The sequence below is a fragment of the Juglans regia genome, chromosome 12 (assembly GCF_001411555.2).
Source record: "Juglans regia cultivar Chandler chromosome 12, Walnut 2.0, whole genome shotgun sequence".
Taxonomy (NCBI): domain Eukaryota; kingdom Viridiplantae; phylum Streptophyta; class Magnoliopsida; order Fagales; family Juglandaceae; genus Juglans; species Juglans regia.
The window spans coordinates 16322969-16335814 of record NC_049912.1 but is presented as its reverse complement, the minus strand read 5'-3'; the positions used below and the strand labels follow the sequence as shown (position 1 = coordinate 16335814).

Below are 12846 nucleotides of genomic sequence, written 5' to 3'. Positions count from 1 at the left end.
TTAGACTAGAGCCACCTCTTGCACCTCAGATAAACGCTACACGTAGACAACCCCCATGTTGCATGGCTGCGCACCAACTCTCTCGAAAACCGCCAACACTGAGTCTGGCGCCACCCCAATCCACCAAACACATACCACCGTGCGTATGGCACCAGTAGCACATAAATCGCAGCACTATGAATCACCATAAGTTGTTTTTTCATATTTGATAAAATTATATTATAATAAGTTTAGATTATTTTAATGATAATATATTTATTAGATTTTTGATAACTAGATAGTTATCAAAACTATTTCTGTAGTATGAATTTAAGTAGATGGAGAGTTTTGGTAGTCCTTTTAGAAGTTTAGTAACTTTTAGTATTCCGTATGGGTGACGATTAGTATTCATTTGGCACGATTGTAGAAAGATTCAGAAAAACTAAAAGGTCCAGATAAGCGGAGTTCTTATGCTAAATTTGCATAAAAAGAAATGAACTGAGATTAGTTTGTAAAAATGTGCATGTTGTTTTAAAAATAAAAGGTGTAAAATAACCTCAGTATATGTTTTATATTCACTCATGAAATATGTCTGAAAGAGAAAAGAAATGTTTTTGACATTAATCGTGTAGACATGAGCAATATTTGACATGTTTTTGAAATGTGCAAAAGAGCGAATATGATATCTGTGAATTTTTGTACATGTGATAGAAAATGATTTGGATCTGTTTTTGATCATATGGAAATGATATGAATATGTTCAGCATGTGGTTTGATATAATATGCATCTGAAAAACTTTTGGCATGACTTATTTGTCTTTACTCTGATTCTGATTGTGGTTCTGATATGATGATATTGGTTCACGTGACATGGTCGGTACTAACATAATATGATATGATATGAGTGCACCCACTTTGGAAGCAAAATGGTCTTTTATGTGTTCTTTCCTTGTGCACATTCGGGGCTCCAAGATTGAAAAAGAGAAAGTTTTACAATATGATACTGCATGGTTTGGCTACCGGTGATAGCACAGCCCTACCACAAGGGTTAAACATGATATATGATATGATATAATATGATACGATACTATATGATATGAAGATGTTCAGTTATGTTATGCAAAAACGTTTTTGAATATGAAAATAGTATTTGAATATGAAAATGATTTTTGAATATGAAAAGACTGAAAAAATCGCTCTGATTTTCTGATAACACGTTTCTGAGATCTGCATATGAAAATGAAATGCTTTGTTTCTGCGTACTGAACTCTCTAAAAAGGTTTATGTTTACATACTAGTATATGTTATCTGCTTATTGACTTATTGATAACTCACCCCTTATCTCCATAACGTTTTTCATATAATTTTGATGGCACAACTGGGGATCAAGACTAGAAATCATGTATAAGGCTATGTAAGCATAGTGAAATAAGTATAAAGATGATACTTTGGTTATCTGAGCATTTTATTGAATAGTTCTGTTTTGTTTTGTAGATTGGGTATTTTCGAAGGTTGAGGTTTATTTTGAGATTTTGTGGTGTTTTAGATTATTCATATTGGAATATTTGATTTGAAACAACGAGTTGTATGTGTCACTGAAAACTTTGGAGTCTATGACTATATGATTGAGACATGATTTTGAGTGACAAGTAGTAACACTCTGACCTATTCGGGACCGGGGCATTACAGTCGAGCATCCAGTGCTGACCTAAAATTTAACCACCCAGATAACAAACGGGAAATGCATATGTAGAATGTAATATTACTTTGAATCGAAAAACGAGCAGGAAATTTGTTTCTTCACAGCACTGGAATAAGCAATTCGAGCATTTTTCCCTCGCAAACATCCTCTACCTTTGCTATTGTCTTTTGTATTGCATTCCCAGTTTTGTTATCTCGAGTTTTCAATTTTCTTTAATTATTGAGAGAGGAGGCCTCCAACCCAACTTTAGCAGGGGAACTCAGTACACTCCTTCCCAACTAATGGGGAAACTCAGGTTCAACAATTAGAATAAGCTAGGGTTTTGGTTGACATAATTTAATGCAAGCACGAATAGATTGGGCTCCTTCGGGGTCTCAGCAAACCCATAGCCAAATTCAATCCCAATCATATCTAGGGTAATAGTATGATATATTTTAATCTACATGGGGTATTAATAATGTTACGTTGGTCATAATTGTGAAATAGCTGTTTAAATTACCCCTGCAACGCAGTCTCCCAAATAAAACAAGGAAAGAAGATAGCTTCTCTCTCGACCTAAACCACCCAAACAAGCCTATTTAACAAAGCTTTTTAATTCCAACGACTTGGGGATCAGAATCCCTTTTCACGACTCAGTAATTCATCACTTTAAACCATAAACAAATGATGATCTAATTGGCTTAAAGTGCATTCCAATCCAAACCCACCCCAGCCCCAGCCTGCCCAAAGTTTCAGCTTTGGTATCCAGCATAGGCACATTTCTACTAACACAGTGAAGGCACAAGCAAATATTGTCATACTTGTCCGTATGAGCTATTAACACTTCAATGTCATAATACTCAAAGACTATTGGGATGTGCTCCATGCAAAGCCACAACTAGTGACACCATAGCAAGCAATTCAATTGAGTAATTTCTATGCCCAACGTTTTTTGGAAATCATAACTAGTTGCCCTGAGACCTGGATATGGCATAGACATCAAATTGGCTGATAGTAAGAAGATATAACTTATGGTGCCATGAGGCACTTCTTGTTGGTTGATTTGATAATGTGATCAAGGAAATATTTGTCATCTTGAATTACAGTGTTGACAGCAACCTGCAGAGCATAACATGTGAACATGAACATTAACACAAAGTCATCAACCAATCACTACTGACAAAAAAAAAAAAAAAAATTATCCTTCGGCTAGGGGAAGCCTACAACATTTAACTAAAGCAGCAGAGCTTGTGATAAAAGTAGAAGCAAGATGGCAACCAGGAAGGTAGAAAGTTAAAAGCAACTCAGCTTATAGATGCAGATGTTGCTCCATGTAAAGAAGAAACTCAATGAGTAACAAAACCAATTATCTTCCCACTGTAGCTAACAATTATTTTCTTCAAAATGGAATTTTGACCTTTGAATAAGCTTGTTTTCTGCATGCTTTCATTCTTGATTCAACAAGTAGATGTGTTTGAAGAACATCATAAAAGGCTTAATGCACATGCGCCTTAGATTTAACCTCTTGAGCCTTAAGAGGTGAGTTGACCTTATTATGAAGTGTGTTACGTGCCTTACTTAGTTTTGGTGAATGGGTAGCCTGGAGAAAAGATTAGTCCCTCAAGGGGTATTAGGCAAGGAGGTCCCTTTATCTCCTTACCTATTCCTCTTGTGTGCAGAAGGTCTTAGTTCCATGATAAAGTACTCAGAGGAAAACAAATGCTATTAGAGGTGTTTCACTAGGAAGAGGAGGGACCAGAATCAATTATCTACTTTTTTGTAGATGAATGTATACTATTCTGGTGGGCCAACTTAAATGAGTGGTGGAGTGATGAAAATTATAGAGAAATATGAATAAGTTTCTGGTCAAAGTCTCAATAAGCAAAAGACTTCTATATTCTTTAGCTATAATATCAGTTCTCACATCAAAGACGTTATTATCAGAGGAGTAAGGACTAGTGGTGACTATAAAAAATATATGGGGTTGCCCATAGTGGTTCAAAAATCAAAATAAAAAACTTTTAGAAGGATCAAATAGAGAGTTTGGAATAAATTAATAATTGGAAGAACCACTTCCTCTCCCAAGCAGGTAAGGAGATCCTTGTCAAAGCTATGATACAAGCAATTCCTACGTATTCAATGAGTATATTCAAGTTGCCAAGCAATTATACAAGAAAATATACGCTACTATGGCTAGATTTTGATGGGGAAATATGAACCAAGACAGGAATATCCAGAGGAAAAAATGGAGCAAGATTGATACTTCTAAAGTTGAAGGAGAGTTGGGTTTTAGGGACATTGAAATTTTCAAGGTTGGAGTTTGTTAACCAATCCCATCTCTTTGGCTACTACGATTTTGAAGGAAAAATACTATAAACAAGAAAACCTTCTGGAGGCTAAGTTTGGGGGTAGTTGGATCTACTCAGAGCGGGTCTAAGATGGAGAGTGAGAAATGGAAATAAAATCAATATAGGGGTGGGGGGGGCATAGATGGCTTGTTAAGAGCCCTGTTTAGAAATAGGCCTGTAAGTAGGATGATTTCTTCAGAATTTGGGAGGAAATGGTGAGCAGATTAAAGAAACAAGAGCTGGAGGAGGTGGTATCAATTATGATAAGGGTTTGGTTAAGAAGAAACAAGTGTATATACGAGCATAAATTTGATAGGCCGAGTTTAATCATCAACAGATCTAGGGATGACTTGGAAGAATTTCAGCAGGTTCAAGAACTGTCAAAGAACCAAATACCCATGAGTGGAAGAGCATTCCTGTCGCCCAGAATCATTATTGGGTGTGCCGTGCCGCTTAGCATAAATGTATTTTTTTCATATTTTTTTAAATATATTTAAGTACTTTTAGAAAATAAAAAAATACACCAATACACTAAAAGTCAGTTCCTTAATCATTAAGTAAAACACAAATTAATAAAATACATGAATGATCAAAATGAGAGAACAAACTCAGGCGGCATACTAGCACATATATAAGTTATCTTTTTCTGGAATGGCATGGTGTGACCATTAACCAGAAGCATCTTATTATAAATCGATTGGAAATATAATGAATTATTATTACCCTAATAATCTATTATTTCCAACAAAATTTGGAGACCATATATATATATATATATTGATGCATGCTTTGCAATATATTATTGAGCAATATATAATTCTTGTACTTCTTAATATATTTATTATATTTCATTACATTAGAATATTGGCTTGTTAAGAGCCCTGTTTAGAAATAGGCCTGTAAGTAGGATGATTTCTTCAGAATTTGGGAGGAAATGGTGAGCAGATTAAAGAAACAAGAGCTGGAGGAGGTGGTATCAATTATGATAAGGGTTTGGTTAAGAAGAAACAAGTGTATATACGAGCATAAATTTGATAGGCCGAGTTTAATCATCAACAGGTCTAGGGATGACTTGGAAGAATTTCAGCAGGTTCAAGAACTGTCAAAGAACCAAATACCCATGAGTGGAAGAGCATTCCTGTCGCCCAGAATCATTATTGGGTGTGCCGTGCCGCTTAGCATAAATGTATTTTTTTCATATTTTTTTAAATATATTTAAGTACTTTTAGAAAATAAAAAAATACATCAATACACTAAAAGTCAGTTCCTTAATCATTAAGTAAAACACAAATTAATAAAATACATGAATGATCAAAATGAGAGAACAAACTCAAGCGGCGTACTAGCACATATATAAGTTATCTTTTTCTGGAATGGCATGGTGTGACCATTAACCAGAAGCATCTTATTATAAATCGATTGGAAATATAATGAATTATTATTACCCTAATAATCTATTATTTCCAACAAAATTTGGAGACCATATATATATATATATATTGATGCATGCTTTGCAATATATTATTGAGCAATATATAATTCTTGTACTTCTTAATATATTTATTATATTTCATTACATTAGAATATTTCTAATAAATATTTTATATTAGCACTCTTTTCTTTTCCTTTTTCCTTTAAAGTTTGTTCATGATTTGGTAATGAATTATTCTTACCTTTTACATAATTAGTTATTTCCTAAAGGGAAAAAAAAAGTTTTAGCCATGATTGGTCTCCTTAATTAGGTCTAAACCTAATTGTGTATATATATATATACACACACAATACTCACAAATTATTAGTGCATATATAGTATTCATTTTTAATTATCCTCGGTCGATTGCATTTTTCTGAGTCCTTAATTTTGTGCATCATGCATCATCCTCATAATTCAAGTATTAGGATAAGACTAGCTCTAGGGCTTTGTAGGGGGCGTTATGCTATCTCAGTACAGTTTCATTGCTGAGGGATACGATGGATGAAAACTTGGAGGCTATGTATCAACGTTTATCGTTGACTACATAGGAGGAGGAGGAAGTGACGGTGAATGATGGTTGTTTGGAGGATATGTCCCTGTGTGGGGGAAAAGGTTTGTTCATGTCTCTGTTGACTGAAAAGAATTTTAATAGGGAGGCTTTAAGGTGACTATGTGCCAAGCATGGCGTCCAGTGCAAGGGATTTGTTTTCATGATCTTAGTTCTATGCTGACTTTGGTCGAGTTTGATGATCGGCGAGATAAGGAGTTAGTAGTTCGTGATGGACCGTGGGCTTTTGATAAGCATCTCGTATTGGTAGAAAAAGTGGATGATAGCAAGCAAGTACATCAAATTCGTCTCACCGAAGCCACTTTTTGGGTGAGAATCCATGATCTCCCTTTACGGGCAAAGAATGAATTTATAGGGGGCCTCATTGGCTAGAAACTTGGGCAGGTTGAGGAGGTGGATTTGGAGAAGGGGGAATTGGCTCTGGGTGAATTTTTAAGAGTGTGGGTGGTTGTTGATATCTCAAAGCCTCTCCTAAGAGGTACAAAGTTTTCGATGGGTGTAGGAAGCTCAATGTGGGTGAGGTTCACTTATGAGAAGTTGCCTAATTTCTGTTACTGGTGTGGCCACTTGGGGCATGGTGAAAAGGAGTGCAGCTTGAGGAAATTACATGTTCCTGAGGAAGGTGTTGAGGTTTTCCCGTGTGGTGCATGGTCGTGTGCGACCAGCTGTGGGGATCGATTTAGAGAGGGGTGCTCATGGGAAACTAAGGCATCAAAGACTGTGGACCAACATGAATCGCCAATGGCTATGACAGCTCCGGTGGGGGATGCTTCGGTGCATATTGTCATGGGCACCACCTCAGCTAGTGTTGCGAGGTCAATAGAACAAGATCTTGGAAGGCCCGAGGTTTTAGCAACAATCTCGGAGGATGTTAGGAGCCAAATTCTGAAATGCTATTTGATGAGGAGGTTATTGAGGGTGGCGAGATTCCAGGAGCTAATTCTGCTACTTTTCAAAAATTTAAAGCAGATGATGTTGAAACGGTAACGGGTGTTTCAAAAACAGGGTCTTTTGCTACTTTATCACAGGCTGGGCCAATTGCTACTGATGGGTTGAGGCCACATGGGTTTGGGCAAAATGAGAGGAAGCTGATGGGCCATAAGGGGGATGGTAGGCCCGATGGGGTGCATAGTCGTAAGTGGAAATGACTGTCGTCGTCCTCTCCTTCCCCAGAGTCTAATTTTGAGGGCCATCAACAGTCTTCTCTTACCAAAAAGAGAAAGAGGCTTCTTGTCATTGATGAAGGGCAGAGGCGTTTGGCGAAGAGGAGGGCTTCGAAGGTGGAGGCTGTTTCAAATGGGATTTTGATTGTTCATGTTGAATTGGCGATGGCTGTTGATTAGCACCGCCGACAGCCATGAAGTTTTTAAGTTGGAATGCCTATGGGCTTGGGAACCCATTGGGCATTCGTACCCTCTACGAATTATAAAGGCTAATTGGGATGCTGCTTTACACCTAAAGAGTAAGATTGTAACGCCCCAATCTCGAGAATCCGGAGAGTTAACTCACATAACCTGATAATTAACTCACATATCCTTCCAAGAATATATCCTTCCAAATCTTCAAAACAACGTAAATACTTCAATTTAATAAACCATACATACTCACATATCAAATCCTCAATATCACAACCTAAATATAATATCAACTTTTCTTCATGTCCCAAATAACAAACTAGAATAAAATAAACTTAACACAAGTCTCCATAAACCGTCTAAATCCATTGAAATCAACTTAATAAATAAATAACATCCAATAGCAGTACTAATTCCGCAAGATACCCAATAACTATTCACGGATAATCTTGTCCACAAACTCCATTACTGATCCTCAGCTGAACCATCAATGTCATATGAAATTATTAAGAAGATTAAGGGCTGAGTTATCAACAACTCAGCAAGCAGAAAACATATACTAGCATTTAACCATGAGCATTTATCACGTTCAGTATGCTAAAAAAATATTTACTTTTAGAATGCAGAACCAACATATTTACTTTCGAAATGTATAAACAAAACTTGGTACAAAAACACTAGAGTGAAATTTCCAAAGAGACAAACTTATTTCCAAAAAAGAAAAATTCATTGGCATATCCAAACTGAAACATTATAATTATATAATCTCTTAGCATTACATCGGGACAAATACCATGTTTAACCCCCGTGGTAGGTTTATAAACCACCATTATACCCGTGGTTGGGCCGTATACTATGTTTCACCCCCGTGGTAGGGTTATAAATCACCATTATACCCATGGCTAGGCCATATTCCATGTTTCACCCCCGTCGTAGGATTATCAACCACCATTATACCCATGGCTGGGCCTTAACAGAAAACAGAACAGATATCATCAGAATCAGATCACATTCATATACAGAATCAGAACTTCATGTCAAGGTTTTCAGATGACACATCATATAAAAACAAAGTACTGAATAGCTTCAGATCATTTCACATGTTCGAAATAAATAGAATTAAAATATTTTCATTTATTCATAACAAAAACTTTTAAATTTTTCATATTCGCTCTTTTGCATAGTTCAGAAATAAAATGTACAACATTGGCTCATGTCTACACCAGTCATGACAGAAAATACTTTCTTTGATATAGAATTTATGCATATGCAGAATAAACATCTGAGGTTGTTTTCAGATTTCTTTCAAAAATAAACATGCTTATTTCAAAGACAACCTCATTTCATTTCTTTTATGTAAAACTAGTATATGAACCCCGCTTACCTGACTTCCATGTATTATCTACGCTTTGAGTCGGAACTCTAGTAGAAACACCACCTAAACAAAACATATACCCAATATTTAATAAACCAATCCAATAAGCTACTATTTATTGAGTAATAAACCAAAACAACCCATTTTTTACCTCAATAACTATCATAAAATTAAACCCGAACAATATCCTCCTTAAACCCTTAGCATTTAAACACCAACACCGCCACTAAAAATTTCCATGCAATAGCCAAATATGACTCAAAAAGATTACTTCTTACCAACAAGTATTTAATCAAAGCCAATCAACCCCAAAACACCATTCCACCTTTGATTACTGTTAATCCCCACCAGCCATGTAACGCCCCAAACCCGGTTGGCCTGGAGAATTACTACTTGTCACTTAAGATCATGTTTCCCAACACAACTAAAATAAAACTCCAAAACTTTATTAGCAAAACTCAATCTCATGTATTCTAAATAACCACATTGAAAACTCCACAAAGTCATTACTGCAGCAAAATAAACTAAGGAGTCCACAATCTCTCGGTATTCATAACAAACCAAACTAATAATTTCATAAGTCTTACTAAATCCAAGCCCAATATATAATTAAATCTAAAAGACATTAAAACTAAAGGAAATCAGAATTCCTTCATCTAACATAACCCACAGGTTAATCATGCTCACCAATATAATCCAGGTCCTCAGTTAGACTCTCCACATTATCTGAAAAAATATTATGAAGAAAGCGGGATGAGTTATCAACAACTCAGTAAGCAGATGACATATGTTAGCGTGCAAACATGAGCATTTACAAAGTATAGCATGCAGAACAGAACATTTTCCAGAGTTATCATGTAGGACATAACATATTTTCAAAAGTACCAAAGCGATGGTTTTAAGATAAGTAAAAACCCATAGTACTTTGGTATAACATAAACTGAGTATCATCATCAGATCAAAACAGAGCATCACACAAAGCAGAGACCATATTTCACTCCCGTGGTAGGGTTGTGCTAACCCCGGTGGCCAAACCAGGCAGAGACAGAGGTGAAATCTTTCCTTTATTCTTCTCGGAGCCCCGAGTGTGCACACAAGAAAGACTACAATAAAACCACTTTGTTTCCAAAGTGGGTGCACTCAGAGACAGAGAAGTTGGTACCAACCCAAACAGAGCAGAGCATAATAGAGTAGAGAAGAGCAAAGCAGAGACAGAGTGAGATACAAATACCAGTACACCATGCCAAAGGTTTTCAGATGTTATATCAAAATAATACAGAGTACCAAAACAGAATCAGACAGTTTACACACACTGACAACAAAAGCCAGAACATCTTTCTAAATAAATGCGCAATTTTCCATATTCTCAATATCGCTTCCTTTTTCAGATTTCAGAAACCACATGATAGAATTTAGCTCATGTTTACACAATGCATGTCAGAACATATTTTTTCTTTTTCATAAAGATTTGATGAATAATGCAGATAAACGACCGAGATTGATATTTGTTTTTCCCAAGTTCTCATTACATCACAAAATATGCAAGTTTTCATAAGGTCAACCTCAGTCTTATTAACTTGTATAAAACCTAGCATAGGAACCCCGTTTACCTTGACAACTTAGCTTTTCAGAATTTTCCTAAAAAATGTCAAGTCGAATATAAATCGTCACCTATAAAAATAATCACATAATTTTCGTAAGTTTTCAATCAAACACGGATTTCGATATTTAAGCATAAACTTCTAAAATAACCTATTTTAATTTCTCAAAACTTAAAACCCTCATAATCTCAAAATATATCATCACTTCCTAAAAATCACCAATATCCACCATGACCAACATCAAACTCAAAACACCAATATTTAAACCCGAAACAGCCAACAAATTTCATAGCATAAGCCAATCACACAAACAACTTCATCATCCAATCCAACCGACCCCCCTTACTCTTCGGACTCAGTCCGGCACAACCAACTAGTTCACAGTAAATATGAATTAGCGCAGAAATACATTTAAATCTCAAAAGTTCTTTGAAAAAATACTTACAATGCCATAATATAATTTTTTAAAGATCACGGAGGTGCTAGAAGCGGCAACGCAGCAACAAAACAATGCCAAATGCACTGTGGCCGTGGGTCTCAAAAATCCACTTTTGAACGGGTGTAAACGAAGACTCGAGATTGATAGGGTAGGGCTTAGGATGTCGATGAAACTAGTGGTGGTGGTGGTTGGCCGTGGGTGTCGGCGTACAGGGCGGTCGAATGCTAAAATATCCAAAACGGAAATATTGATGGTGGGGCTTCACTGGTGACAGATCGGAGGTGGGGTTGGGTCCATTGGGTTACTAGGAGGTCTAGGATGATATGGTGAGAAGATGGCGGCCGGAGGTGGCGCGACGGCAGCGCAGCGGCGCAAGGAGTGCCGCGGCTTGGTGTGGTGCGTGGTGGCTATTGGTGACGAGTTAGGGGCTGAAATCACAGGGGGTGATCGCCGGTCGAAGGGGAGGTGAGAGGGAGGGGTGGTGTCGGTCACTGCTGGCGCATGGCGGCGGGCTGGGGGACGATGCACGGATGGAGAGAAGAGAGAGGAAGAGACGTGTGCGTGGGAGAACCAGGGAGAAGGAAAGAAAAAAAAAAGAAAAAGAAAAAAAAAAAAAGAAAAAGAGAGGAAAGAGAAAATAGAGGGAAATAAATGAGCTACAATCCCCACATCTTGGGTCACAAAAATGATCAAACGGAAACGATTTCAAAAGAACAAGTAAAATAAAATAATTCAAACGTAGTGGTTAAAATGAAAATAAATAATTAAACCCAACAATAAGTTAATTAAATATGAAAAACAATTTAAATGTATTACAATAATCAATTATAAGAAAGCACTTCAAAATAATTTTCACAAAATTAAAATCATAAAAATAAACCCACTAAAACTCCAATCGATTTTAAAACAAGAGAATAAATTTTTAAATTAATAACAAAAAATCTTTCAATTAAAAATATACTAAAATATGGGGTGTTACAAGCCATGTAACTAGAATTCACACCACTACCATATCAACTATACTTTATCCACATTTCAAAATCCAACCATGTAATACCCAAAAAAAATACTACCAAAAGCTTTGGAAGAGGCTTACTTAAATGAAACACAAAAGCTTTGCACCTCCTCAATCGAAGCAACCCACTGTAAATTAAGCCCAAAATTCACTAGAATCTCTAGTGGAAATAGACGATGGTCTGTGCAAGGAAGGATGAAGGGTGTGAGTGTGTGCACTGCAACCAAAACAGAGTGGGTGTGTGTGTGAAAAAAAATCAAAGCAGCACAAAGTAAAAGACAGGGTTTGCGTGTGTACAAAAGCAGGGGGTCGAAGTAAAAATTAAATGTGAAACCAGTGAATGAGAGGGATGGTTACCGGAAAGAAAACTCTAGGGAGAACTTGACGGCGACAGTAAGGTGCCAAAACCCAAAGGAAAAAATTCACCAAACTATCTAAGAGGCAAAGAGAAACAAAGGAAGGGGGAGAGAGATGACTCACTGTCGTGGAACCCAAGTCAGCAGCGATGAGTTTTTGAGGACACACGGAGTGAAGGAGAGCAATGCAGCTCCCGCAAGGATGAACCGGTATGAGTAAGAGGGAGAAAAATCGGAGTGAATCAGGAGTGGTGAGGGAAATCTTCAAGTGAAGAACCGAGTATAACTACAGGAACATGGGGAGCAGGTGCGCAGGATGGAGATAATTTCGGAAACCAGAGCAACTGGGAAGGAAAAGAGAAAAAGAAAAGAAGGAAGGAAAAGAAAACTGTCGGGGATGAAGGAAATCAAAATGGAAGGGAACTTACCAAAAACGACGCCGTTCAAGCCTCCCTTTTCAAGTGAACACAAGTCGTGGGCCGGGCTTCGTGAAAACAGGCTGGCTTCAACAGAACCTGGGCTTAGAGCCCGAGTGTTACTAAGATGATGAGGTTGGGAATCATCATAAGAGATTCTGATGCTGAGATATTGGTTTCCATGTGTCCTAATAGAAGGAATATTGATCAGCCATCCTTAGCAGAGAGTTTTGCGCTTT

The 12846-nt window shown here is 37.0% G+C and overlaps 1 long non-coding RNA gene across 2 annotated transcripts; it reads right to left on the bottom strand.

Moving 5' to 3' along the window:
- Window positions 1-2509: 2509 nt before the first annotated feature.
- Window positions 2510-12569, bottom strand: LOC118343941. Of its 2 annotated transcripts, XR_004797729.1 has the most exons (3): window positions 11917-12569; window positions 8790-8843; window positions 2510-2779 (listed from the first exon to the last, which is right to left on the bottom strand). It is a non-coding gene; the product is annotated as an uncharacterized LOC118343941 (long non-coding RNA). The 2 variants fall into 2 exon arrangements; XR_004797730.1 differs by lacking the exon at window positions 8790-8843.
- Window positions 12570-12846: the final 277 nt, after the last annotated feature.